Below are 27618 nucleotides of genomic sequence, written 5' to 3' on the forward strand. Positions count from 1 at the left end.
GCCAGCTACGCAGGAGGCTGAGGCAGAATTGCTTGAACCAGGGAGGTGGAGGTTGCAGTGAGCCGAGGTCGCACCATTTGTATTCCAGCCTGGGCGACAGAACGAGACATCTCAAAAAAAAAAAAAAAAACACTAAGGACAAGATTCACAGAACTTCAATCCCTGGGGTAGGGCATGGAAGCGCCATGCCCCTTCCCTGTAGCTGTATTCATAGTTCTATAGCTAAAGCTCTTTATCTGTATCCTCCTTTGTAATAGGTATGAGGCTTGACTCTGAGACCTCCCACACCCAACAGTCTTTTTTTTTGGGAGACTGAGTCTTGCATTGTCACCCAGGCTGGAGTGCAGTGGCGCAATCTTAGCTCACCACAAGCTCCGCCTCCCGGGTTGACACCATTCTCCTGCCTCAGCCTCCCAAGTAGCTGGGACTACAGGCACCCGCCACCACCTCTGGCTATTTCTTTTGCATTTTTTTAGTAGAGACGGGGTTTCACCATTTTAGCCAGGATGGTCTCAATCTTCTGACCTCATGATCCTCCCACCTCGGCCTCCCAAAGTGCTGGGATTACAGGCATGAGCTACCGCGCTCGGCTTTTTTTTTTTTTTTTTTTGAGACGAGTCTAACTCTGCTGCCCAGGCTGGAGTCCAATGGCCCAATCTACGCTCACTGCAACCTCTGCCTCCCAGGTTCAAGCAATTCTTTGGCCTCAGCCTGCCGAGTAGCTGGGATGACAGGCACAGGCCACCATCCATGCCTGGCTAATTTTGTGTTTTTAGTAGAGATGGGTTTTCACTATGTTGGCCAGGCTGCTCTTGAACTCCTGACCTTAGGTGATCTGCCTACCTCGGCCTCCCAAAGTGCTGGGATTACAGGCATGAGCCACCAAGCCTGGCCCATTCTTTTTTTTTTTTTGAGACGGAGTCTCGCTCTGTCGCCCGGGCTGGAGTGCAGTGGCCGGATCCTGGCTCACTGCAAGCTCCGTCTCCCGGGTTCACGCCATTCTCCTGCCTCAGCCTCCCGGGTAGCTGGGACTACAGGCGCCCGCCACCTCGCCCGGCTAATTTTTTGTATTTTTTTGGTAGAGACGGGGTTTCACAGTGTTAGCCAGGATGGTCTCGATCTCCTGACCTTGTGATCTGCCCGTCTCGGCCTCCCAAAGTGCTGGGATTACAGGCTTGAGCCACCGCGCCCGGCATTCTTTTTTATTTTTGAGACAGGGTCTGGCTCTATCACCCAGGCTGGAGTGTAGTGGCTCAATGTCAGCTTACTGAAGCCTCCACCTCCCAGACTCAAGTGATGCTCCAGCCTCAGCCTCCTGAGTAGCTGGGATTAGAGAAGGGGACCACCACGCCACGCCAGTTTCTGTATTTTTTTTCGTAGAGACTGTTTCTCCAAGTTGCCCAGGCTGTCTTGAGCTCCTGAGGTCAAGCAGTCCACCAGCCTAGGCTTCCCAAAGTGTTGTAATTACAGGCATGAGCCACTGCGCCTGGCCACACCCAACATTCTATCCAAAGACCGTAACAAGGGCTATGGGGACTAAGAACCAGGAACCAAGGATGAAACCCAAAAAATATATATGTAACACCACAGGTATCTTCATCTGTATCCATTTCAATAAACCAGTAAACGTAAGGAAGTGTTTCTTCGTGTTCTGTGAGCTGCCCCAGCAAATTAATAGAACCCAAAGAGAGGGTTGTGGGAACCCCAACTTGAAGCTTGTAGGTCACAAGTTCCAGAGGCCCCGACATGTGACTGGTGTGTGGAGCTGTGACAGGGGAGGCGTGGGGAGTGCACCCTCTCTCCATGGGATCTGATGCTATCTCCAGTTAGCCTCAGAACTGGACTAGGGGACACCCAGCTGGTTCTGCTGCTTGGTGTATAAGGAAAACCCCACAAATTTGGCCACAGAAGCTTTCTTCTGTGATGATTTGTGGTGCTGGTGTGAGATTAGAGGACAAACAGGATTTGAGAGATTTTCCGAAGACACTGCTTCTGATACCGGGCGTGCAGAGGAAGAGGTCGGAAGCCACCCAGGTTGTGCTCCTCCCGCACTGGGGTAGGCTCCTCCCCTTCCAACTCAGGCCACCACCAGGCGATTTAAAGGGCCAGTGCCCTACCCCCACTATTTCTCTTTTTCCCCTTTTGGGAGCCAGACATTAAAGATTAGAACATTCAGCCAGGCATGTCTCACGCCTATACCAGCACTTTGGGAGGCCAAGGAGGTGGACCACCTGAGGTCAGGAGTTCAAGTCTTCTGGTCAACATGGTGAAACCCCATCTCTACTAAAAACACAAAAATTAGCCAGGCGTGGTGGTAGGCGCCTGTAATCCCAGTTACTACAGAGGCTGAGGCAGGAGAATTGCTGGAACCTGGGAGGCCGAGGTTACAGTGAACTGAGATTGCGCCACTGCACTCCAACCTGGGCCACAAAGCAAGACCTTGTCTCCAAAAAAAAAAAAAAAAAAGAGATTAGCAACTCAAAAAAAACTGCACATACAAGGAAAATTAGAAAGCGACTGCGCATGGCCAGGAAAAGGCACAGACTCAGAAAGTCCAGACGGTTCATTAAGATTGTATCTCAGGCTGTTCTTTGGCACAGAGACAGCTTACAAAAACAACACAAACGCAAACAAACAAAAACAGTAACAAAAAACCCCGTGGAGCCAGGTGCGGTGGCTCACGCCTGTAATTCCAGCACTGTGGGAGGCCGAGGTGGGCAGATCAGCAGGATCACCTGAGGTCAGGAGTTCGACACCAGCCTGGCTGACATGGAGAAACCCCGTCTCCACTAAAAATACAAAATAGTTGGATGTGGCGGCACATGCCTGTAATCCCAGCTACTCGGGAGGCTGAGGCAGGAGAATGGCTTGAACCCGGAAGGTGGAGGCTGCGGTGAGCCGAGATCAGGGCACTGCACTCCAGCCTGGGCAACAAGAGTGATACTCTGTCTCAAAAAACAAAAAACAAAACAAACTCATGGAGAAAGGGAAGAATCAGCCAGGCACAGTGGCTCACACCTGTAATCCCAGCACTTTGGGAGGCCGAGAAAAGCGGATCACCTGAGGTCAGGAGTTCGAGACCAGCCTGACCAACATGGAGAAACCTGGTCTCTACTAAAAATACAAAATTAGCTGGGCGTGGTGGCACATGCCTGTAATCCCAGCTACCAGAGAGGCTGAGGCAAGAGAATCGCTTGAACCTGGGAGGCAGAGGTTGCGGTGAGCCGAGATCCCGCCATTGCACTCTAGCCTGGGCAACAAGTGAAACCCCATTTCAAAAAAAAAAAAAAAAATTAGTTGGGTGTTGTGTTGCGTGCCTGTAATCTCAGCTACTTAGGAGGCTGGGGCAGGAGAACTGCTTGAACCCTGGAGGTGGAGCTTGCAGTGAGCCAAGATCGTGCCACTGCACTCCAGTCTGGGCGACAGGGCGAGACTCCATCTCAAAAACAAAAGAGAAGAATCTGATGTTTAGAGTTAGCACATTATTAAATTAAAATGTCCAATTTTCAACAAAAAAAGTGAGGCATACAAAATAACAGTAAAGTATGACACGTTTGAAGGAAAAGAATACATACAAAGAACTGATGGCAGATCTGAGACAAAAACTTGTATTTAATTTTTTTTTTTGAGATGGAGTCTGTCACCTAGACTGGAGTACAATGGATCAAGATCTCAGCTCACTGCAACCTCTGCCCCCCAGGTTCACGCGATTCTCCTGCCTCAGCCTCTGAGTAACTGGGTTTATAGGTGCCTGCCACCATGCCCGGCTAATTTTTGTTTTTGGTGGAGGCGGGGTTTCACTATGTTGGTCGGGCTAGTCTCGAACTCCTGACCTCAAGTGATCCACCGGCCTCAGACTCCCAAAGTGCTGGGACTATAGGCGTGAGCCACTGTGCCTGGCCTGTTTAATTTTTTTTTTTTTTTAGATGGAGTCTCGCTCTGTCAGCCAGGCTGGAGTGCAGTGGCACAATCTCGGCTCACTGCAACCTCTGCCTCCCAGTTTCAAGCGATTCTCCTGCCTCACCTTCCCAAGTAGCTGGGACTACTGGTGCCTGCCACCATGCCCAGCTAATTTTTGTATTTTTAGTAGAAATGTGGTTTCACTATGTTGGCCAGGCTGGTCTCGAACTGCTGACTTCAAGTGATCTGCCCGCCTCTGCCTCCCAACCAGCCGGGCCAATGTGATGAAACCCTGTCTCTACTAAAAATACAAAAATTAGCCTGGCCTGGTGGCCAGCACCTGTAATCCCAGCTACCTAGGAGGCTGAGGCAGGAGAATCGCTTGAACCCAGGAGGCGGAGGTTGCAGTGAGCCAAGATTGCATGACTGCACTCCAGCCTGGGCAACAGAATAAGACTCAGTCTCAAAAATAAATAAATAGGGCCAGGTGCAGTGGCTCACACCTGTAATCCCAGCACTCCGGGAGGCCGAGGCAGGCGGATCACGAGGTCAAGAGTTAGAGACCATCTTGGCCAACATGGTGAAACCCCGTCTCTACTAAAAATACAAAAATTAGCTGGGCGTGGTGGCAGATGCCTGTAATCCCAGCTACTCAGGAGGCTGAGGCAGGAGAATCACTTGAACCCAGAAGGCGGAGTTTCAGTGAGCTGAGATCACACCACTGCACTCCAGCCTGGGCAACAGGGCAAGACTGTGTCTAAAAAATAGTAATAAAATAAAAATTAAAAAATAAACACATAGGCCGGGCACAGTGGCTCCAGCCTGTAATCCCAGCACTTTGGGAGGCTGAGACGGGCGGATCACAAGGTCAGGAGATCAAGACCATCCTGGCTAATACAGTGAAACCCCGTCTCTACTAAAAAATACAAAAAACTAGCCGGGCGAGGTGGCGGGCACCTGTAGTCCCAGCTACTCAGGAGGCTGAGGCAGGAGAATGGCGTAAACCCGGGAGGCGGAGCTTGCAGTGAGCTGAGATCCGGCCACTGCACTCCAGCCTGGGCGACAGAGCGAAACTCCGTCTCAAAAAAAAAAAAAAAAAAAAGAAATAACCGAAACTGGGTAATTTATAAACGAAAGAAGTGTAATTGATTCACAGTACCGCCTGCCTGGGAAGCCACAAGAAACTTACAGTCATAGTGGACGGCAAAGGGGAAGGAAGCTTGGACCTTCTCACATGGTGGCAAGAGAGACAGGAGTGGGGAGGAAAGGGGGAAGAGCCCCTTGTGAAACCATCACCTCTCATTAGAACTCACTCTTTTTTTTTTTTTTTTTTGAGACGGAAGCTTGCTCTTTTGCCCAGCCTGGAGTGAAGTGACGCAATCTCGGCTCACTGCAACCTCTGCCCCTACCCCGGTTCAAGCTATTCTCCTGCCTCAGCCTACCAAGTAGCTGGGATTACAGGCACCTGCCACCCAACTTGGCTAATTTTCCTATTTTTAAGTAGAGACGGTTTCGCCATGTTGGCCAGACTGATCTCAAACTCCTGACCTGAGGTGATCCACCCACCTCAGCCTCCCAAAGTGCTGGGATTACAGGCGTGAGCCACTGCGCCCAATCACCTGGGGCTAAGAGTTTGAGCCTAACCAACATGGCAAACCCCATCTCTAATAAAAATACAAAAATTAGGCTCACGCCTCAAATCCCAGCGCTTTGTGAGGCTGAGGTGGGCAGATCACTAGGTCAGAAGTTGGAGACCAGCCTGGCCAACATGGTGAAATGCCGTCTCTACTACAAATATAAAACATTAGCTGGGTGTGGTGGTGAGCACCAGTAATCCCAGCTACTCGGCAGGCTGAGGCAGGAGAATCACTTGAACCTGGGAGGCAGAAGTGAGCTGAGATCGCACTGCTCCACTCCAGCCTGGGCAACAGAGCGAGACTCCATGTCCAAACAAAAACAAAAACAAAAACAAAAACAAAAATTAGCCAGGCATGGTGGTGCACACCTGTAGTCCCAGTTACTTGGGAAGCTGAGGCAAGAGAATTGCTTGAGCCTGGGAGGCAGAAGTTACAGTGAGCTGAGATCACACCACTGCATTCCAGCGTGGGCAAAAGAGCAAGATTCTGTGGGGAGAGAGAGAGAGAGAGACAGAGAGAGAGAGAGAAAGAAAGAAAATGAAAATAAATCATTATCAGAAGGAAAACTGGAAAATTCACAAAACCATGGAAATTAAACAACATACATCAAAGAAATAACAAGGGACATTACTAAATGTTTAGAGACAAATGAAAATAAAAACACATCCAGACATGGTGGCTTATGCCTGTAATCCCAACATTTTGGGAGGCTGAGAGGGGAAGATCACTTGAGGCCAGGCGTTTGAGACTAGCCTGGACAATGAGGCAAGACCCTATCTCTATAATAAAGTAAAATAATAAACAACAAAACAGGCGGGGGCGGGGGGGTGTGGTGGCTCACGCCTGTAATCCCAGCAGTTTAAGAGGCCAAGGCAAACAGATCACAAGGTCAGGAGATACAGACCATCCTGGTCAACATGGTGAAACTCTCTCTACTAAAAATACACAATTAGCCACGTGTGGTGGCACACGCCTGTAGTCCCAGCTCTTCAGGAGGCTGAGGGGGAAAATCGCTTGAACCTGGGAGGCAGAGGCTGCAGTGAGCCAAGATGACACCAGTGCACTCCAGCCTGGGTGAGACACAGTGAGACTCCATCTCAAAAAAAGAAAGAAAAAAGAAAACAAATAACTTGATTGAGAAATGGACCAAAAACCTTAACCCATTCCTCATGAAAAGATATACAGGTGGGCATACAAGCAAATGAAAAGACGTTCCACATTGTATGTCATCAGGGAAATGCAAATTAAAACCACCATAACATCACACAACTATTAGTGACGCCAAAATTCAGAACATTGACACCACCAAATGCTGACAAGGATGTAGAGCAACAGGAAATCTCATTCCCTGCTGGTGGGAATGCAAAAACGGTCCAGCCACTCTGGAAGACAGTTCGGCAGCTCCTTACAGAACTAAACATACTCTTGCTGGGCATGGTGGCTCACACCTGTAATCCCAACACTCTGGAAAGCCAAGGTGGACGGATCATAGGGTCAGGAGTTTAAAACCAACCTGACCAACATGATGAAACCACATCTCTACGATAAATACAAAAATTAGCCAGGTCTAGTGGCCGGCACCTGTAATCCCAGCTACTCAGGAGACTAAGGCAGGAGAATTGCTTGAACCTGGGAAGTGGAGGTTGCAGTGAGCCAAGATCACGCCACTGCACTCCAGCCTGTGTGACAAAGACAGACTCTGTCTCAAGAAAAAAAACAAAGAACCAAAAACTAAACATACTCTTACCATGTAGTCTAGTAACGGTGCTCCTTGGTATTCACCCAAAGGAGTGAAATATTTATGTTCACACAAAAGCCTGCATGCGGACATTTTTAGCACGCCTATTCATAACTGCCAAAACCTGGAAGCAAACAAAATGCCCTTTAGTAGTCAAACGGATGAATAACTCTAGGCCAGGTGTAGTGGCTCATGCCTGTAATCTCAGCACTTTGGGAGGCCGAGGTGGGGGGAGGGGGCTGGGGATCACTTGAGGTCAGGAGTTCAAGACCATCCTGACCAATGATGAAACCCCCATCTCTACTAAAAATACAAAAGTTAGCTGGCATTGTAGCACACACCCGTAGTCCTAGCTACTTGGAAGGCTGAGGCAGGAGAATCACTTGAACCCAGCAGGCAGAGGTTCCAGTGAGCTGAGATCATGCCACCGCACTCCAGCCTGGGCAACAGAGCAACACTGTCACCAAAAAAAAAAAAAAAAAAAAAAACTCTGATACATGCAGACACTGGAATATTATTCACTGGAAAAAAGAAATGAATTGGCCAGGCCTGATGGCTCACGCCTGGAATCCCAGCACTCCAGGAGGCCAAAGCAGGCGGATTTCTTGAGGTCAGGAGTTTGAGATCAGCATGGTCAATATGGTGAAACCCCATCTCTACTAAAAATTCAAAGAAAATTAGTCAGGCATATTGGCGTGCCCCCGTAATCCCATCTACTCGGGAGGCTGACGTGGTAGAGTAGGAGGCAGAGGTTGCAGTGAGCCAAGATAGCACCACAGGACTCCAGCCTGACAACAGAGCGAGACTCCATCACACACACACACACAAAATATTATCCAGCCATGAAAAGACAGGGAAGGGCCTCAAATGCGTATTACTAAGTGTTAAGAAGCCAATCTGAAAAGGCTACATACTGCACCATTCCAACTGCATGACATTCTGGAAAAAGCAAAAGTATGAAGACAGTGAAAAAATTAGTGATTACCAGGCGTTAGGAGGGATAGGGATGAATAGGCAGAGCACAAGACTGACGGCAATGAAAATATTGTGGCCGGGTGCAGAGGCTCATACCTATAACTCCAGCACTTTGAGGCAGAGACAGATGGATCACCTGAGATCAGGAGTTGCAGACCAGCCTGGCCAACATGGTAAAACTGTCTCTGCTAAAAATACAAAAATTAGTCAGGTGTGGTGGTGCACACCTGCAATCCCAAGCACTCAAGAGACTAAGGTAGTAGGATTACTTGACCCTAGTGTGTCCAGAATTTGTGGATTTTTGATCTGGCTGACTTAAAGAATAAAACCACGGACCCTCACGGTCAGTTACAGTTCTTAAAGACGGTAGATCTTGAGTTTCTTCTTCCTTCCCGGTGGATTCCAGTGGTCTCTCTGGTTTCAGGAGTGAAGCTGCAAACCTTCAGGGTATTACAACTCTAAGTCAGCAGCAACAAACCGGTTGACAAACCAAGAAAAACACAAACTCCACACACCTCGTAAGAGACCACCAAGGACTTGCCGCTGGTTGGCGCCGGCAGCCTGCTTTTATTCCCCTATCTGACCCCACCCACGTCCTGCTGATTGGTCCATTTTACAGAAAGCTGATTGGTCTATTTTGCAGAGAACTGATTGGTCCATTTTGACAGCGTGCTGATTGGTGCGTTTACAATCCTTGAGCTAGACACAGTGCTAGACAGAAAAGTTCTCCAAGTCCCCACTAGGTCAGCTAGATACAGAGTACCAATTGGTGTATTTACAAACCTTGAGCTAGACACAGAGTACTGATTGGTGTATTTACAAATCCTGAGCTACATACAGAGTGCTGATTGGTGTGTTTACGATCCCTTAGCTGGACATAAAAGTTCCCCAAGTCCCCACCAGACTCAGAAGCCTCACCCAGTGAATGCAGCACCTGGGTTGCAGACGGAGCTGCCCGCCAGTCCGCAGCCGCACCTGCACTCCTCAGCCCTTGGGCTGTCGATGGGACCGGGCACCACGTAGCAGGGGACGGCACCCATCGAGGAGGCTCTGGCCGCGCGGGAGCCCACCGCAGTGGGGGAGCTCAGATATGGCGGGCTGCAGGTCCCTAGCCCTGCCTCGCGGGGAGGCAGCTAAGAATTTGAGTGCAGCGCCCGCGGGCCTGTACTGCTGGGGGACCCGGCACAATCTTCGCAGCTGCTGGCCCGGGTGCTAAGCCCCTCACTGCCCCGGGCCACCGGCGTCCGCCGGCAGCTCCGTGTGTGGGGCCCGCTGAGCCCCAGCCCGCGCCCGCTGGAACTCGCACTGGCCCGCGAGGGTGGCGTGCAGACCCCCGCGCCGCTCCCCCGACACTTCCCCGCAAGCAGAGGGAGCCGCTCGGGCCTCGGCCAGCCCAGAGACGGGCTCCCACAGTGCAGCGGCGGGCTGAAGAGCTCTTCAAGCGCCGCCAGAGTGGATACCGAGGGCGAAGAGGCACCGAGAGTGAGGGGTGCTAGCACATTGTCACCTCTCACCGGGAGGCAGAGGTTGCAGTGAGTCATGATTTTGCCACTGCGCTCCAGCCTAGGCGACAGAGCGAGACACCATCTCAAAAACAAAACAAAAACTATTCTGCATAAAACCCTAACGATGGAGATAAGTCATTAAACATTCGCCCGACCCCGTGAAGTATCCAGCGGGAAGAGAGAACCCTCATGTAAACCCTGGACTTCCAGTGATAATGTGGCCGTATAGGTTCATCAGTTGTAACAAATGTGCAACCCCAGCGGAGGATGTTGATTGGGAGGGAGGCTGTGCATATGTGAGGGCAGAGGTACATGGGAACTCTCTGTACCTTCTGCTCAATTTGGCTGTGAACCTCAGGCAGCTCTGAAAAACAAAAGCTTTCTTTTTTGAAACGGAGTCTCACTCTGTTACCAGGCTGGAGTGCAGTGGCGGGATCTTGGCTCACTGCAACCTCCGACTCCCTGGTTCAAGCGATTCTCCTGCCTCAGCCTCCCAAGTAGCTGGGATTACAGACACGTGCCACCACGCCCGGCTAATTTTTATATTTTTAGTAGAGATGGGGTTTCACCATGTTGGCCAGGATGTTCTGGATCTCCTGAACTTGTGATCTGCCCGCCTCAGCCTCCCAAAATGCTGGGATTACAGGCATGAAAAAAACTGCACCCGGCCAATAAAACCTTTTTTTTTTTTTTTGGAGACAGAGTCTCTCTCTGTCGCCCAGACTGGAGTGCAGTGGCGCTATCTCGGCTCACTGCAAGCTCCGCCTCCCGGGTTTATGCCATTCTCCTGCCTCAGCCTCCCCAGTAGCTGGGACTACAGGCGCCCGCCACCTTGGCCAGCTAGTTTTTTGTATTTTTTTAGTAGAGACGGGGTTTCACCGTGTTAGCCACGATGGTCTCGATCTCCCTGACCTCATGATCCGCCCATCTCGGCCTCCCAAAGTGCTGTGACTACAGGCGTGAGCCACCGCGCCCGGCCCTAAAAGCTATTTTTAAAAAGTTTTTCTAAGTGCACACCAACATGGCACAAGTATACATATGTAACAAACCTGCACGTTATGCACATGTACCCTAGAACTTAAAGTATAATAAAAAAAAAAAAGTTTTTCTAAGTGAAAGGCCACATCATATGGTTTCATTTATATGAAATGTCCAGAACAGGCAAACCCATAGAGACAGAAAGTGTGTGAGTGGTTGCCAGGATCTGGGCAGAGCAGGTAAATGAAGAGTGGTTACTAATGGGTACACGGTGTGTTTGGAGGGGTGATGAAAATGTTCTAAAATTGATTGTGGTAATGGTTGCACAACTCGGGAATATACCAATCACCACAGAGCTGCACACTTTAAAATGAATTATGTGATATGTGAAGTAGGTCTCAATAAAGCTGTTTTATCTTAAAAAATCTACAGGTTGGCTGGGAACAGTGGCTCACGCCTGTAATCCCAATACTTTGGGAGGCCGAGGCAGGCGGATCACTTGAGGTTGGGAGTTCAAGACCAGCCTGGCCAACATGATGAAACCCCGTCTCTACTAAAAATACAAAATTAGCCAGGTATGGTGATGCACGCCTGTAATCCCAGCTACTCGAGAGGCTGAGGCAAGAGAATAGCTTGAACCCGGGAGGTGGAGGTTGCAGTGAGCTGAGATAGTGCCACTGCACTCCAGCCTGAGCAACTGAGCAAGACTCCGTCTCAGCAATAAAAGAGTCTATAGGAAATTATAAAAAAAGAAACTGGAGCTGTTTGTTACCACCACATACTTCAGCCCATCCTGCCTCACCTCACTCAGGGAAGAGAAAGTGACTTGCGCAGACCACATGACCATTGGGCAGCAGGGCTGGGTGTCCAGCACGACTGCAGTGCCCCTGCTGTGGAGTGGGGACACTGGCCCTGGTGGGCCTGGGTCTGGAGTCCCTCCTTGGCTGGGGTTCTGGTGTCTGAGAGAGCTCCTGTGTGAGTCTCTACTCCACCTGGCCCCCTGCCTCCCAGAGGAAAGCTGTGGTGTCCTGGAGAGATTGCTCAGCAGCTGGCATGCAGGTCACAGCTGAATCCTCAAATAAAACCACAGCCACCCCCAATGAATTCCTAACTCGTCCAAGGACATAGAGCCAGCTTCCTCTTGGGTTCCGGCCTGAGGCTAGACCCCTTCTGGAGGCCATCTCAGCCGACCTCCTAGGTGACTCCAATCCAGGTACTGGTCTCAGTCAGCCAGGCATCCTGTGCCTGCTTGCTGCAGTCCTGGGCTGGGTGCAGTCCTGGGTGCTGGGACCCAGAGCGAGGGCTACAGCTCACACCGGTGTCTCACTCTCCACCAGACCCTCCAGCCCAGCCCCCAAGCTGTCTGACTGCGCCCAACCTAGCTCCAAAACTTCAGTGAAAGACTGACGCTTCTTAGCCAGGCACTTAGGGCCTGTGGCTGGTTTTCGCCAGCCTCTCCTACCTCTTCTCCCACCACCCATGTGCCTTGGACTCTGGAGAAGGGAAAGTGACCCCAGCCTGTTTCTGGAACAAGCCCTGCCCCATCCCGTCCTCTTTGGCTCACTGTGTTCTCTCTGGAACACCTTTCCCCTGCATGGCTAGTTGGTCCCAGTCTCCGAATCGCTGAGGCTGGACAATGGGGAGCCAGGTTGGGGAAGCTGAGAGACCCCTGGCTCTGGCTCTGGGAGGGTGTGTGGCAGTTGAGGTGGTGACCAACGTGCAGTGCTAGTCAGAGCAAACCCAGCTGAGCACCAGCTGTGAGCCAGGGGCTTGCCAAGGGCTTCCCACGGCTGAGGGCTTCCACAGCTCAGGGGTTCCCATGGCTGAGGGCTTCCCATGGCTGAACCCATCCACTGCCACGGAGCCGACATCTCACGGGAAGCAGCTTGCTCAGGGTCACTGAATGAGAAGGCAGCACAGCAGGGACTCTGACCCGGACCCCAGAGCTGTCTTCTGAATCTTGGTGTCACTTTCCCTCCGACTGAGGCAGCCACCGTGGCTTCTGCCCCATTACTGACCAGCACAGGGCCTTAGTTTCCCCACGCACACTGGGATTGAAGAACATAAAGTTTTTTCCTACTCAGACACTCTCAAGTCAGATTATCCCACAAATACCCCAGGTCCGCTCACTCGGAGCCAGTCCCAGCCTTCGTGTAGGAATTCATTTTATTTTATTTTTGAGATGGAGTCTCACTCTGTCTCTCAGGCTGGAGTGCAGTGGCAAGATCTTGGCTCACTGCAACTCCGCCTCCCGGGTTCAAGCGATTCTCCTGCCTCAAGCTCTCGAGTAGCTGGGATTACAGGCACATGCCACCATGTTCAGCTAATTTTTTGTGTTTTTAGTAAAGAGGAGGTTTCACCACGTTGGCCAGGATGGTCTCGATCTCTTGACCTCGTGATCTGCTCATCTCAGCCTCCTAAAGTGCTGGGACTACAGGTGTGAGCCACCGCGCCTGGCCTTGTGTAGGAATTTAAAGCTGAAGGAGGCGACGTGTGAACCGAGAGGTGAACAATTTGCCAGGCAGGTGAGGGTGGGAAGGGTGTTCCAGGCACCAGGAACAGGATGTGCCTAGGCAGGGAAGAGGCCAGTGTCAGCACGGTCCCCAGCCCTCAGGACCCTGCAGTGGGGAGAGATAAGCTAGCTCCCTGTCCTCCTGGGCCACTTAAGAAGCAGGTAGGGGCCGGGCGCGGTGGCTCAAGCCTGTAATCCCAGCACTTTGGGAGGCCGAGACGGGCGGATCACGAGGTCAGGAGATCGAGACCATCCTGGCTAATACGGTGAAACCCCGTCTCTACTAAAAAAATACAAAAAACTAGCCGGGCGTGGTGGCGGGCGCCTATAGTCCCAGCTACTCGGGAGGCTGAGGCAGGAGAATGGCGGGAACCCGGGAGGCGGAGCTTGCAGTGAGCTGAGATCCGGCCACTGCACTCCAGCCTGGGCGACAGAGCGAGACTCCGTCTCAAAAAAAAAAAAAAAAAAAAAAAAAAAAGAAGCAGGTAGGGCCGGGACGGTGGCTCACGCCTGTAATCCCAACACTTTGGGAGGCCGAGGCAGGTGGATCATAAGGTCAGGAGATCGAGACCATCCTGACTAACACAGTGAAACCTCATCTCTACTAAAAATACAAAAAATTATGGCTGGGCGCGGTGGCTCAAGCCTGTAATCCCAGCACTTTAGGAGGCCGAGATGGGCGGATCACGAGGTCAGGAGATCGAGACCATCCTGGCTAACATGGTGAAACCCCATCTCTACTGAAAAAAAAAAAAAAAAAATAGCTGGGCGAGGTGGTGGGCGCCTGTAGTCCCAGCTACTCGGGAGGCTGAGGCAGGAGAATGGTGTGAACCCGGGAGGAGGAGCTTGCAGTGAGCCGAGATGGTGCCACTGCACTGCAGCCTGGGCGACAGAGCAAGACTCCGTCTCAGAAAAAAAAAAAAAAGCAGGCAGGGGTGGGGAACCAGGGTGAGGCTGGCAAGGTAGCCTTCCTCATGACCTACCACTGAGGTCCTAAGGCCCTGTGACCCAGAGAGTTGTGTTAGCCTTGACCCAGAGGCCCAGAGAGGGCAAGACACCTTGGAGCCACTCAACAGGCAGGGCCCTGAGGGTGCAGGCCCAGCTCACAGCCATCTCTGTCCTCCCGGCCCTGATGGACTGTTTCCAGAGGCCACCACAGAATATGCCTGCTGCTTGGTATATAAGTGAGGGTCTCCGGGCTGCCTGATACACTCCGCTGTGATCACACAGTGAAGTTCTACGGTCCATTCTCATTCCCTTTATGCCTCGACTGCCAGGAAACTCATAGCTATGTTTCTGGGGTTTTTTAATACGGGGTCTCACTCTGTCATTCAGGCTGGAGTGCAGTGGTGCAATCACTGCTCACTGCAGCCTCGACCTCGGGCTTAAGCAATCCTTCCACCTCAGGCTCCCTGGTAGCTGGGACCACAGGCTAATTTCTTTGTTTGTTTATTTTATTTTTATTGTAGAGACAGGGTTTCACTCTGTTGCCTAGGCTAGTCTAGAACTCCCGAACTCAAGTGATCCTTTTGTCTTGGCCTCCCAAAGTGCTGGGATTTCAGGTGTGAGCCACCACGGCTGACCACAGCTATGTTTGATGCCTGATTACTAATCATTAATGTCCTAGAATTGGGTAAATGCATGTCCCCCACTAATTTTGCTTGCTCAAAATTATCTATGTTTATTGTTACAAATTGATTGTTTCTCACTTTCTGTAGACTGCATCTTTCTGGAAGACTGAGAGGTATGAATCACAAATTATACAAAAGGCAAACCCAGCATATTCCTGTGACCTGTGTGAACAGGTCTTAGGCCTGTTTTTTTTTGTTTTTTTTTTGAGACAGAGTCTCGCTCTGTCGCCCAGGCTGGAGTGCAGTGGCGCGATCTCGGCTCACTGCAAACTCCGTCTCCCGGGTTTATGCCATTCTCCTGCCTCAGCCTCCAGAGTAGCTGGGACTACAGGTGCCCGCCACCTTGCCCGGTTAGTTTTTTTATTTTTTTAGTAGAGACGGGGTTTGACCATGTTCGCCAGGATGGTCTCGATCTCCTGACCTCGTGATCCGCCCGTCTTGGCCAGGCCTGTTTATTATGGCCGGGCAGCCCCTCTGTGCTCCTGCTGTCTGGAGGCTGAGCCCTACAGCCCAGGTCCTGACTGCACTCAATGCAGCCTCGCTTTCAGGTGGGCCCATCTTCCCACAGCTGCCAAAGGTCAGGGCCCCTTTGCCCAAGCTGTGTCCCTGCCTGAATGACCTTCCACCCATTCAGTCTAGTTTGGTCTGGGTTGCAGGCTCGGCTGGAGGGCACTCTCCAACCACAACCCCCAGGTGACCAGGGTGCTCCCTCCATCCCCTTGTGAATGGGGCACTCAGGCCTTATTGTGGGCACTTCCTGAGTTTCCGCAGAAGCAATGCCAAGGTGTGGTCTTCCACCTCGAAGCTGGGCCCCTCACATGTGTTGTGAGTTCAGGGGTTCGCAGAGAGTCTGGCCCTAGGTGAGGTGGGGCTGGGAACCCTAGGGCTTCCCCTGATAGGGAAGGGAACTCACATGCCTGGGAGAGTGGCCTGAGGATCTCTGAACATGAGGATCTCTAAACATGGAGGATCTCTGAACATGGAGGACCGCACACATCTCCCATTGTGTAGCCCTCCCTGCCTCCCTGCACCCACACCCGTGAGCTGGGTGATCCCTGTGTTTGTTGATTGACTGACTGATCCTTGGCAGGGCTGATACCAGTGTCCCCCAGGCTGGGCAGGGGATGCTGGGACCAATAGAGTTCCCCATGGTGTCACAGGCAGCTCCTCAGACACTCCAAGCAAGTTCTGGTGCCAAGGTACCAAGGAAAAAGGAGACAGCAGGCCGAGAGACTAGAATCTGGGGGGTCTGAGGGCTGCCGGGGAGAGGCGAGGCTTCAGGGCAGGAGGATACCCACTGTCTGACAGGTTTTTTTTTTTTTTGAGATGGAGTCTTGCTCTGTCTCCCGGGCTGGAGTGCAGTGACCGGATCTCAGCTCACTGCAGGCTCCGCCTCCCCAGGTTTACGCCATTCTCCTGCCTCAGCCTCCCGAGTAGCTGGGACTACAGGCGCCCGCCACCTTGCCCGGCTAGTTTTTTGTATTTTTTAGTAGAGACGGGGTTTCACCACGTTAGCCAGGATGGTCTCGATCTCCTGACCTCGTGATCCGCCTGTCTCGGCCTCCCAAAGTGCTGGGATTACAGGCTTGAGCCACCGCGCCCAGCTATCTGACAGATTTTATCCACACCATGTCCCAGCTGCAGCAAACAAGGTCCTGTCTCCTGGCAAGAGAAGGCAGGCTCAGAGTGGCAGGCTTTACCTCAGGACACCGCAGGGAGGGCACTACACATGGGGCCGATTCTAGCACCCTCAGTGAACCCATCAAGTCAGCCAGTCTGTCCCCTGAGGGGTGGGCTAGACCAGCGGAATCTTCCGGACTCCCCACTCCTCTGCCTTTTTTTTTGTTGTTTTGGAGACGGTTTCGCTCTGTCACCCAGGCTAGAGTGCAATGGCATAATCTCGGCTCACTGCAACCTCCATCTCCTGGGTTTGAGCTCCTGCTTCAGCCTCCCGAATAGGCTGGGATTCTCCTGCCTCAGCCTCCCAAGTAACTGGGATTACAGGTGCAAACCACTATACCTGGCTAATTTTTGTATTTTTAGTAGAGACGGGGTTTTGCCATGTTGACCAGGCTGATCTCGAGCCCCTGACCTCAAGTGATCCACCTGCCTTGGCCTCCCAAAGTGCTGGGATTAGAGGCATGAGCCACCACGCCCGGCCAAGCAATGTCCTTATCACCTTACCCCATTCCCACTGGTCAGAACCACCACACTGCAGGGAAGCCCAGTCTCTGGCAGTGTGGTGGTTCTGACCAGTGGAGGTGGGGTGGTGAGGGGCGCCAGTGGCCAGCAGCTGTTGAGAATCCACTGACCCTATGCCTGTGACTGGCCTGGTGAGCCCAGTCCTGGGCTCTGGGGGGCAGAGATCAGGCCCAACCCTCCTTGGGCCCCATTGCACTCTAGAGCAGCTGCTGGTGACCAAAACAAGGCCTTGGAGATCCTAGGCTGGGAGGGCCCAGGTTGGACCTGCCAGGTTTGCTGTCCTCAGCCAGGCCAGGTGTGGCTAACCACAGCACTGGTGGGGTCATGGCCCTGCCCCACTGCCCAGTCCAAAGCTGGGAGCAGCCACCCTGGGCCTGTACAGGTGCGGGTCACCCACCCTCACCTCAGCCTCAGTCTCCTCCTCCAGATGCCAGATGCTGGAGGAGGAGGCGGCCCCTTACAACTCCTCAGGCCCCTCCGGGACGCTGTGGGGGTTTTTTGTTTGTTTGTTTTTTTCTTTTCTTTTTTTTTTGAGACAGAGTCTCCCTCTGTTGCCCAGGCTGGAGTGCAGTGTCACCATCGCGGCTCACTGACCTTCGCCTCTCAGGTCCAAGCAATTCTCCTATCCCAGCCTACCAAATAGTTGGGACTACAAGCACCCGCCACCACGTCTGGCTAACTTTTGTATTTTTAGTAGAGACGGGTTTTCACCATATTGGTCAGGCTCGTCTGGAACTCCTGACCTCAGGTGATGCACCCGCCTCGGCCTCCCGAAGTGCGGAGATTACAGGCGTGAGCCACCGCGCCCTGCCCTGGGGAGTTTTTCATTTTGGCAGAGGGAGGAGATGGAAGGAAAGAACAACCCAGCTATAAACCCGAGGGGCTGCTGTGACCCCGCCCCCGTTGTCCAGATAAGGAAACTGAGGCCCCGGGAGAGCGGACCGGCACCAGGCCGTCCAGAGAAGCTTCCCTGGGGTCTCCGCGCCGGCGGGGTCTCTCTGCTGCCTCCCCCACCCGCCAGGCCTTTGTCTCGCGGTCACCATGGCTGCGCTTCCACGCGCTCGCGGCCGCCGGCTGGGCTTCTACCCGCGGAGCGAGGGCCGGGCCCGGCGTGGGTGGGCGCGGAGGCAGGGGCCGCGGCCTGGACGCCGTCGTCAGCGAGAGGGTCTCACCCGGGGCCCGTAGGGCGGGGTCGGCCTGGGCATCCCGCAGGCTCTGCCGTCACCTTCAGGTCGGGGCACGGGGTCCCCTCCCAGCAAATGGGCGCGGAGGAAAGCGAAGCGGCCCCGGCGCTGCCCTGCTGTTCCCCAAGAGGCGGGGGCAGGACCCGGAAGCCTGGCGTCCCCCTGCCCCCCGAGTCCGCGGCCCCCGCACGGCCCCACCAGCCGATCGTCCTGGGGGATCCGAGCCTTTCTGCTGCGGGCCCGCCCGGGCACGTGGGTGCGAGTCCACGCGGTTGGGGAGGTCGCGGGAAAGTGGGGGCCCAGCAGGTGCTGGCTGCCAGAGAGCGACGGTCGGTGTTCTGAACACAACGTGGCGGCCCGGGTTGAGTAGATTCATTCATCTAACGCCCAGTAGCCAGTCCACGGCAAGCCCGGGCTGGCACTGGACTGGGCGGGACAAGACCCAGAGCGAGGTGGCCTCGCCCCAGCCGAGCGGCTGCCCCGGTGACTACCCGGTCCCGGATTTAAGCAGAGCTCAGCCGGGATCTGAATATGTAGGAAGCCACCAGGAAGGGCACTGAGCGCTGAGGGAAAGTCCTGGACAAAGGCCCAGAGGCCCGAAGTCTGCGGCCCTTCACCAGCTGAAAGAAAAGCTCATGGGAGAAGTGAGGGGCCAGAAGACAAGTCCCAGAGAGGGACGGGGCTGGAGCCTGCAGGCAAGGCCTGCGCTCGGGTTGCGACCTGTGCAATCCCACAGGGTGCTTAGCCTAGAAGAGACCACACTTGGTTTAATACGCTGCTGTTGCCATCTTGAAATTCTGAATAATTTTTGAACAAGAGTTCCTGTAGTTTCTTTCTTTCTTTCTTTCTTTTTTTTTTTTTTTTTTGAGACAGAGTCTCGCTCTGTCGCCCAGGCTGGAGTGCAGTGGCCGGATCTCAGCTCACTGCAAGCTCCGCCTCCCGGGTTTACGCCATTCTCCTGCCTCAGCCTCCCGAGTAGCTGGGACTACAGGCGCCCGCCACCTCGCCCGGCTAGCTTTTTGTATTTTTTTTAGTAGAGACGGGGTTTCACCGTGTTAGCCAGGATGGTCTCGATCTCCTGACCTCGTGATCCGCCCGTCTCGGCCTCCCAAAGTGCTGGGATTACAGGCTTGAGCCACCGCGCCCGGCCTCTTTCTTTCTTTTTAAACGGAGTTTCGCTCTTGTTGCCCAGGCTGGAGTGCAGGGATGCGATCTCGGTTCCCTGCAGCCTTCACCTCTGGGGTTCAAGCGATTCTCCTGTCTCAGCCTCCCAAGTAGCTGGGATTACAGGCATGAGCCACGACACCTGGCTGATTTTGTATTTTTATTAGAGACGGGGTTTCTCCATATTGGTCAGGCTGGTCTCAAACTCCCGACCTCGGGTGGGTGATCCACCCATCTCGGCCTCCCAAAGTGCTGAGATTCACAGGCATGAGCCACTGTGCCTGACCCTGTAGTTTCATTTTACAGTGGGCCCTGCAAGTTTTGTAGCCTGTCCTACAAAGAGCATGACAGAGCCAAGGGAGGGTTTGTTATCGTTCATTTTTTTATTTTTTTTTTATTTTTTTTTTATTTTTTTTTTCTGAGACGGAGTCTTGCTCTGCCGCCCAGGCTGGAGTGCAGTGGCCGGGTCTCAGCTCACTGCAAGCTCCGCCTCCTGGGTTTACGCCATTCTCCTGCCTCAGCCTCCCAAGCAGCTGGGACTACAGGCGCCCGCCATGTCGCCCGGCTAGTTTTTTGTATTTTTAGTAGAGACGGGGTTTCACCATGTTAGCCAGGATGGTCTCGATCTCCTGACCTCGTGATCCGCCCGTCTCGGCCTCCCAAAGTGCTGGGATTACAGGCTTGAGCCACCGCGCCCGGCCCTATCGTTCATTTTTTTAAACAGTGATAAAAATATACATAGCAAAATTTACCATTATAATTTTTTTTCTTTTTTTTGAGACAGGATCTCGCCCTGTTGCCCAGGCTGGAATGCAGTGGCGTAATCTCAGCTCACTTTGCAACCTCTGCCTGCTAGGTTCAAGCAATTCTCGTGACTCAGCCTCCCGAGTAGCTGAGATTACAGGCGTGCACCACCACACATGGCTAACTTTTGTATTTTTAGTAGAGATGGGGTTTCACCATGTTGGCCAGGCTGGTCTTGAACTCCTGACCTCAGGTGATCCACCCACCTTGGCCTTCCAAAGTGTTGGGATTACAGGCATGAGCCACCACACCTGGCCAGCATTTCTTTTAAATAAATATACCACATTTAATAAAAAAACAAAAAACAAAAATTAGCCAGGTGTGCCCGAGGGGGGAAGATCACTTGAGCCCAAGAGGTTTAGGCTGTAATTACCTGTGATCTCTCCACTGTACTCCAGCCTGGGCAACAGAGTGGGACCCTGTCTCAAAATTAAATAAACAATGACAGCACATTTGTTTATTCCTTTACCAGCTGATGGATAATTGGGTTGTTTCTAGTTTGGGACAATTGTGAATAAAACAGGTGGCATTTAAAAAATAAGGAAGACGGCCAGGTGCGGTGGCTCACGCCTGTAATCCCAACACTTTGGGAGGCCAAGGCAGGCAGATCACAAGGTCAGGAGTTCAAGACCAGCCTAACCAATATGGTGAAACCCCTTCTCTACTAAAAATACAAAAACTAGCCAGGCATGGTGGTGTGTGCCTGTAATCCCAGCTACTCAGGAGGCTGAGGCAGGAGAATTGCTTGAATCTGGAAGGCAGAGGTTGCAGTGAGCCGAGATTGCACCACTGCACTCCAGCCCAGGCAACAGAGAAAGACTCTGTCTCCAAAAACAAAAAAAAAACAAAAAAAAACAAAAGAAGACTAAACTAGAGCATGGTGTGTTTTAAGGGCAGGCCTGATTCTGGAGCCTTTGTTTCAGGTGTATATGTTTGAGCGTGCGGTGCTGAACGGAGCACAGTCTGTCTTGTGGCCACGTGGAGAAGCCAGCTTAGGAGCGCTTGCTCCAGGAGGTCTGTAGGACCCTGTGTTCCTGGTCTGGGGCAAGTGGTACTTCACCTTAGAACTCAGCAAGACTTGTTCTGGGCAAGGCTGGGAGTGGGGAGGTCACTCTGGGCTTAGAGAGAAAACCCCACCTGGCCCCAGATACCTGGAACCAGGTGGGCGGGACACCCAATTGGTCTCTGAGTGGGTGTCTGTGCTGCCCCTGCGCTCAGGCCCCCACACTCTCTCACACCCCACCCTTCCTCTAGGCCCAGAGAAAGCCAGAGTGGGGCCCCAGCCTCTGCTCCAAAGCCCTCAGCTGCCCTCCCCACCGCTGCCATCCATGTCAGAACTTCCTCCCGTAGGCCAGGCACAGTGGCTCACGCCTGTAATCCCAGAACTTTGGGAGGCCAAGGCGGGCAGATCATGAGGTCAGGAGTTCAGCCTAGCTAACATAGTGACACCTTGTCTCTACTAAAAATACAAATTTAGCCGGTTTAGTGGCATGTGCCTGTAGTCCCAGCTACTCACGAGCCTGAGGTGGGAGAATCGCTTGAACCCAGGAGGCGGAGGTTGCAGTGAGCTGAGATCACACCACTGCACTCCAGCCTTGGTGACAGTGAGACTCCGTCTCAAAACAAAACAAAACAAAAAACTTCCTCCCCTGCTAAGTCCCAAAAGCCAGGACTGAGGGAGGCTAGGGGGCTCCAGGAAGGGACCCAGACACCCACTAGGGCCTCAGACTGGGCACCCACCATGCCTCTGGAAATGCACCAGTGCCAAAATCAGGCTCCCTGGCAGAACAGCAAGTGGGACTTGGTCAGGCTGCTCCAGCTGGAAGAGAGGTGTGACCTGACTTGGTCCATCTCAGGACTGCAGGGGCCCCTGGGCATGAGAGGTGGGGAGTGAGTCAGGGTTATTAGACAACATGTCACTCCAAGGTGGGGGCTGCCATGCCCATTGCCAGGTGGAGGAAACTGAGGCTTGGAGGCCAGGTACCTGGGCCCTGCCATGGGAGGGCCTGGAGCCATGGGGAAGGCAGCTCAGACCAGAATTCTGACCCATACCCTGTCCCACTCAATTCCTGCAGCCTTTCCTTCATGTCCCCTCCCCTGGCAGGGCTCCCCAGGTAGGCTCTCTGTCCTGCCCAGCTGTTTCCTGCCTCTTCTCCTAGGAGAGGGACTTTTGTCATCCCCATTTTTTTTTTTTTTTTTTTTTGAGGCGGAGTCTCGCTCAGTCGCCGGGACTGGAGCGCAGTGGCCAGATCTCAGCTCACTGCAAGCTCCGCCTCCCGGGTTTACGCCATTCTCCTGCCTCAGCCTCCCGAGTAGCTGGGACTACAGGCGCCCGCCATCTCGCCCGGCTAGTTTTTGTATTTTTAGTAGAGACGGGGTTTCACTGTGTTAGCCAGGATGGTCTCGATCTCCTGACCTTGTGATCCGCCCGTCTCGGCCTCCCAAAGTGCTGGGATTACAGGCTTGAGCCACCGCGCCCGGCCATCATCCCCATTTTTTAGAGGAGGAAACTGAGGCCCAGAGATGTAACGTAAGTTGCCCAAGGCTACCTTAAGGTATACACAGGGTGTAAGAGACCATATTACCGGAAAGCGGGCCTCATCCAGACCCCAAGCGAGGTCTGGGGTCTGGAGGTTTCTTGGATCTCACACAAGAAAGAATTCCAGGCGAGTCCACAGAGTAAAATGAAAGCAAGTTCATTAGGATAGTAAAGGAAAAAAGAATGGTTACTTCATATACAGAGTGGCCCAGAGGGTTGCTGGTTGCTGGTTGCCCTTTTTTTTTTTTTTTTTTTGAGACCGAGTTTCACTCTTGTTGCCCAGGCTGGCGTGCAGTGGCGCAATCTCGGCTCATCGCAGCCGGTTCAAGGGATTCTCCTGACTCAGCCTCCCAAGTAGCTGGGATTACAGAAACCTGCCACCAAGCCTGGCTAATCTTTGTATTTTTAGTACAGATGTTTCACCATGTTGGCCAGGCTGGTCTCCAACTCCTGGCCTCAAGTGATCCACCCACCTAAGCCTCCCAAAGTGCTGGGATTACAGGCATGAGCCACCACACCCAAAGGTTATTTCTTGATTATATGCTAAACAAGGGGTGCATTATTCATGCCTCTCCTTTTTAGACCATATAGGGTTACTTCCTGACGTTGCCATGGCATTTGTAAATTGTCATGGTGCTGGTGGAAGTGTAGCAGTGAGGACGACCAGAGGTCACTCTTGTCGCCATCTTGGTTTGGGTGGGTGTTGGTTGGCTTCTTTATCACAAGCTGTTTTATCAACAAGGTCTTTATGACCTATATCTTGTGCAGACCTCCTGTCTCATCCCGTGTCTTAGAATGGCTTAACCCTTTGGGAGTGCAGCCCAGTAGGTGTCAGCCTCACTTTACCCAGCCGCTATTCAAGACAGAGTTACTCTGGTTCAAATGCCTCTGACAGCCAGAATCACCCTCCAGCCAGGGACTGTGCTCCAGAGAGGGACTCTCAGCCATCTCCCCACCCCCCACCACCAGTGCCCAGGCCCACGGTGGCAGCCTGGCAGCCCCAGACATAGCCCTGTGCCTTTGGTGAGTGGCAGCAACCAAGGCACCCTCAGAAGTCCCTTTCTTCTTCTTCTTTTGAGACGGGGTCTTGCTATGTTGCCCAGGCTGGTCTTGAACTACTGGGCTCAAGTGATCCCTCACCTCAGCCTTCCAAAGTGCTGAGATTACAGATGTGAGCCACTGCGTCCAGCCCAGAAATCCCTTCCTGACCCAAAGTCACCAGCATTCTTCTTCCTTAGCCTCCTTTCCTCACAGCTGTCCACACAGCTGCTGGGGCCTGGGACACCTGGCCTATGACAAGTGTCCCCAGACGGACCTGGCATCCCAGGGCAGGTTTGTAGGGCATCCCAGGGCAAAAGAAAGCCTGGTGGGATGTGCTGAGGGGTTCCATGTGTCGCAGAATTAATAAAAGCAAAGTCCTGCACCAACCTGAGCACCCACCACTGGGGACCGGGTACGGGGGTTCCCACACAGGGGCCTGGAAAAGGAGGAAGACAGACCTTTCTGGATGTCTTGACATGGAAGGAGCTCCTGGGCAGATTGCTGAGTGAGTGAAGCAGGGTGCAGACTTGGGTGCTGAGAGAGATCATTTCTGGGGAGGAGAGAAGAAGGGAGGGAGAAAGTGACAGAGACAGGCTGGGGCGTGGTGGCTCATGCCTGTAATACCAACACTTTGGGAAGCCAAAGAGGGTGAATCGTCTGAGCTCAGGAGTTCGAAACCTGACCAACAGGGCAAAACCCCATCTCTGCTAAGAATACAAAAAGTTAGCCAGGCATGGTGGTGCATGCCTGTGGTCCCAGCTACTTGGGAGGCTGAGGTGGGAGAATCACCTGAGCCTGGGAGGCAAAGGTTGCAGTGAGCTGAGATCACACCACTGTGCTCCAACCTGAGTGAACGAGCGAGACCCAGTCTCAAAAAAATCAAAGGGCTGGGTACGGTGGCTCACATCTGTAATCCCAGCACTTTGGGAGGCCGAGGTGGGTGGATCACCTGAGGTTAGGAGTTCCAGATGAGCCTGGCCAACATGGTGAAACCCCATCTCCACTAAAGATACAAAAAAAATTTAGCTGGGTGTGGTGGCAGGCACCTGTAATCCCAGCTACTCGGGAGGCCGAGGCAGAAGAATCACTTGAACCCAGGAGGTGGAGGTTGCAGTGAGCCGAGATCCTGTCACTGCACTCCAGCCTGGGTGAGGGAGTGAGACTGTCAAAAAAAAAAAAAAGCCAGGTGCTGCAGTGGTACATGCCTGTAGTCCCAGCTACTTGAGACTGAAGCGGGAGGATCACTTGAGCCCAGGATTTTGTGGCTGCAATGAGCTATGATCATGACTGTGAATAGCCATTGTACTCCAGCCTGGGCAACATAGTGAGACCCCCTTCCTAAAAACAAAACAAAACCTGGTCAGAGCCTTCAGAGTCTCCCCAAGAAGTGTCTGTGGAGATGGGAGACTCCTAGGGTGGGGGAAACCCCACTCTGGGCCCGGGGCTCCTTCTCCACCCCACGGAGGATCCAAACTCACCCCACACCCCCACCACTATCCTCTCAAATCCTCTCAGCCCCAGGAACACCCACCTCCCCAGGCCCCAGGCAGCTACTATATTCTCCTGGTGCAAGCTCTGGTTACTGTAATCTCTGGTATATGAGCCCCTGAGGGTTCCCAGGGGATATTGTTCCTTCCCCATCTCTGCCTCTAAATGGGAGCCTGTCCCCCAGGGAACTTCACTGTTCACTCTTCAAAGATGCTTCTCCTCCCCTATTCCTTTCTCTATTAATTACTGTGTATTTTTATCCAAGTAATGCAATAGTTTAAAGTACATGCACATGATATGCATAGAATTTTAAAAGGCAAATAATGAAAAGCAGCAGTCCCTCCCCACCTATCCCACTCTTAAAACTCCCCAGAGACAGCCACATTCAACTCTTTTGGCTTCTTTTTCTGGATTTTATCTCCATGTTTATAAATAACATTCTTGTGCTGCTGTTACTTGATTTAACAACCCAGCCATTATCCACTGGCTTTCCCTTACGGAAGATGAGTTCACATTTTTTACACTCTTCCATGCAACGCACCCCCCCCATACTCTCCCTGTGTCACCTCTCATTATCAATATCTAGCAATTTTGGATGAAATCAATATTCAGTTTCGTCATAACAATTATATAAACACTGTTTGCTACTTAGCCAACTAATGCACTGCGCTTATGTTTCCTTTCTGGTTTAACTTTCCATTTCTGATGAAGTTAATAATTGCCTTTCTTTTTGGTTGCTTAGTGTAGTTAGGCTCCTTCAAAAGTAACTGCCAGGCTGAGGACAGTGGCTCATGCCTATAGTCCTAGCACTTTGGGAAGCTGAGGTGGGCGGATTGCCTGAGCTCAGGGATTCGAAGTCAGCCTGGGCAATTTGGTGAAATCCCGTCTCTATTAAAAATACAAAAAAAATTTAGCTTGGTGTGGTGGCATGTGCCTGTAGTCCCAGCTATGCGAGAGACTGAAGCAGGAGAATCCCTTAAACTCAGGAGCCGAAGGTTGCAGTGAGCCGAGATCACACTACTGCACTCCAGCCTGGGTGACAGAACAAGACTCTGTCTCCAAAAAAAAAATATTAGCTCCCAAAGATCCATGCCCTTGGCGTTTGCACCCTTTTGTAGTCCCTCCCATTGAGTGTGGGAATGACCTGTGACTCGCTGGAACCAGCAGGACAAAGGTGATGGAATATATTACATCACATAAGGCTGTCGTGCCCATCTTGCTTGAGTCTCTTCCCCTCTCACTGGCTTAGAAAAAGGAAGCTGCCGCCGGGCAGGGTGGCTCACGCCTGTAATCCCAGCACTTTGGGAGACCGAGGTGGGTGGATCACCCAAGGTTGGGAGTTTGAGAACAGCCTGACCAACATGGAGAAACTCCGTCTCTACTAAAAATGCAAAATTAGCCGGGCATGGTGGCGCATGCCTGTAAGCCCGGCTACTTGGGAGGCTGAGGCAGGAGAATCACTTGAACCCAGGAAGCGGAGGTTTCGGTGAGCCGAGATCTCTCCACTACACTCCAGCCTGGGTAACAGAGTGAGACTCTGTCTCAAAAAAAAAAAAAAAAAGGAAGCTGCCATGCTGTTATGTTGAGAGGCCCCCATGGTAAGAAACTGCCATGTGGAGCTAATAGCTTGCCTCTAGGATCTAAGGGCAGCCTCTAAATCCAATAGTTGGCAAAAAAAAAAAAAAAAAAAAAGCTGAAGCCCTAAGTCCTACAGCAGCAAATAACTGAACTCCACCAGCAACTTCGGTGAGCTCAGAAGCAGATCCTTCCCCAGCCAAATTCAACTGAAATCCCAGTGGGCCCCTTGACTGCAGCTTTGTGAGACCCTAAGCAAATGACCAGGTCAATCATGCCCAGACTCCTGATGCACAGAAACTGTAAGATAAATAAATATGTGTTCAGTTATTTGTTTTTCTCTTTCCTTCCTCTCTCCCTCCCTTCCTTCCTCTCTCACTTTCTCTCCTTCCTTCCTTCCTCTCTCTTTCTCTCTTTTCTTTTTTTTTTTTTTTTGAGGCGGAGTCTCGCTCTGTCACCCAGGCTGGAGTGCAGTGGCCGGATCTCAGCTCACTGCAAGCTCCGCCTCCCGGGTTTACGCCATTCTTCTGCCTCAGCCTCCTGAGTAGCTGGGACTACAGGCGCCCGCCACCTCGCCCGCCTCGTTTTATGTTTGTATTTTTAGTAGAGATGGGGTTTCACCGTGTTAGCCAGGATGGTCTTGATCTCCTGACCTCGTGATCCGCCCATCTCGGCCTCCCAAAGTGCTGGGATTACAGGCTTGAGCCACCGCGCCCGGCCTCTTTTCTTTTTTCTTTTCTTTTCT

The sequence above is a fragment of the Trachypithecus francoisi genome, unplaced genomic scaffold, assembly GCF_009764315.1.
Source record: "Trachypithecus francoisi isolate TF-2019V2 unplaced genomic scaffold, Tfra_2.0 Lachesis_group3, whole genome shotgun sequence".
Taxonomy (NCBI): domain Eukaryota; kingdom Metazoa; phylum Chordata; class Mammalia; order Primates; family Cercopithecidae; genus Trachypithecus; species Trachypithecus francoisi.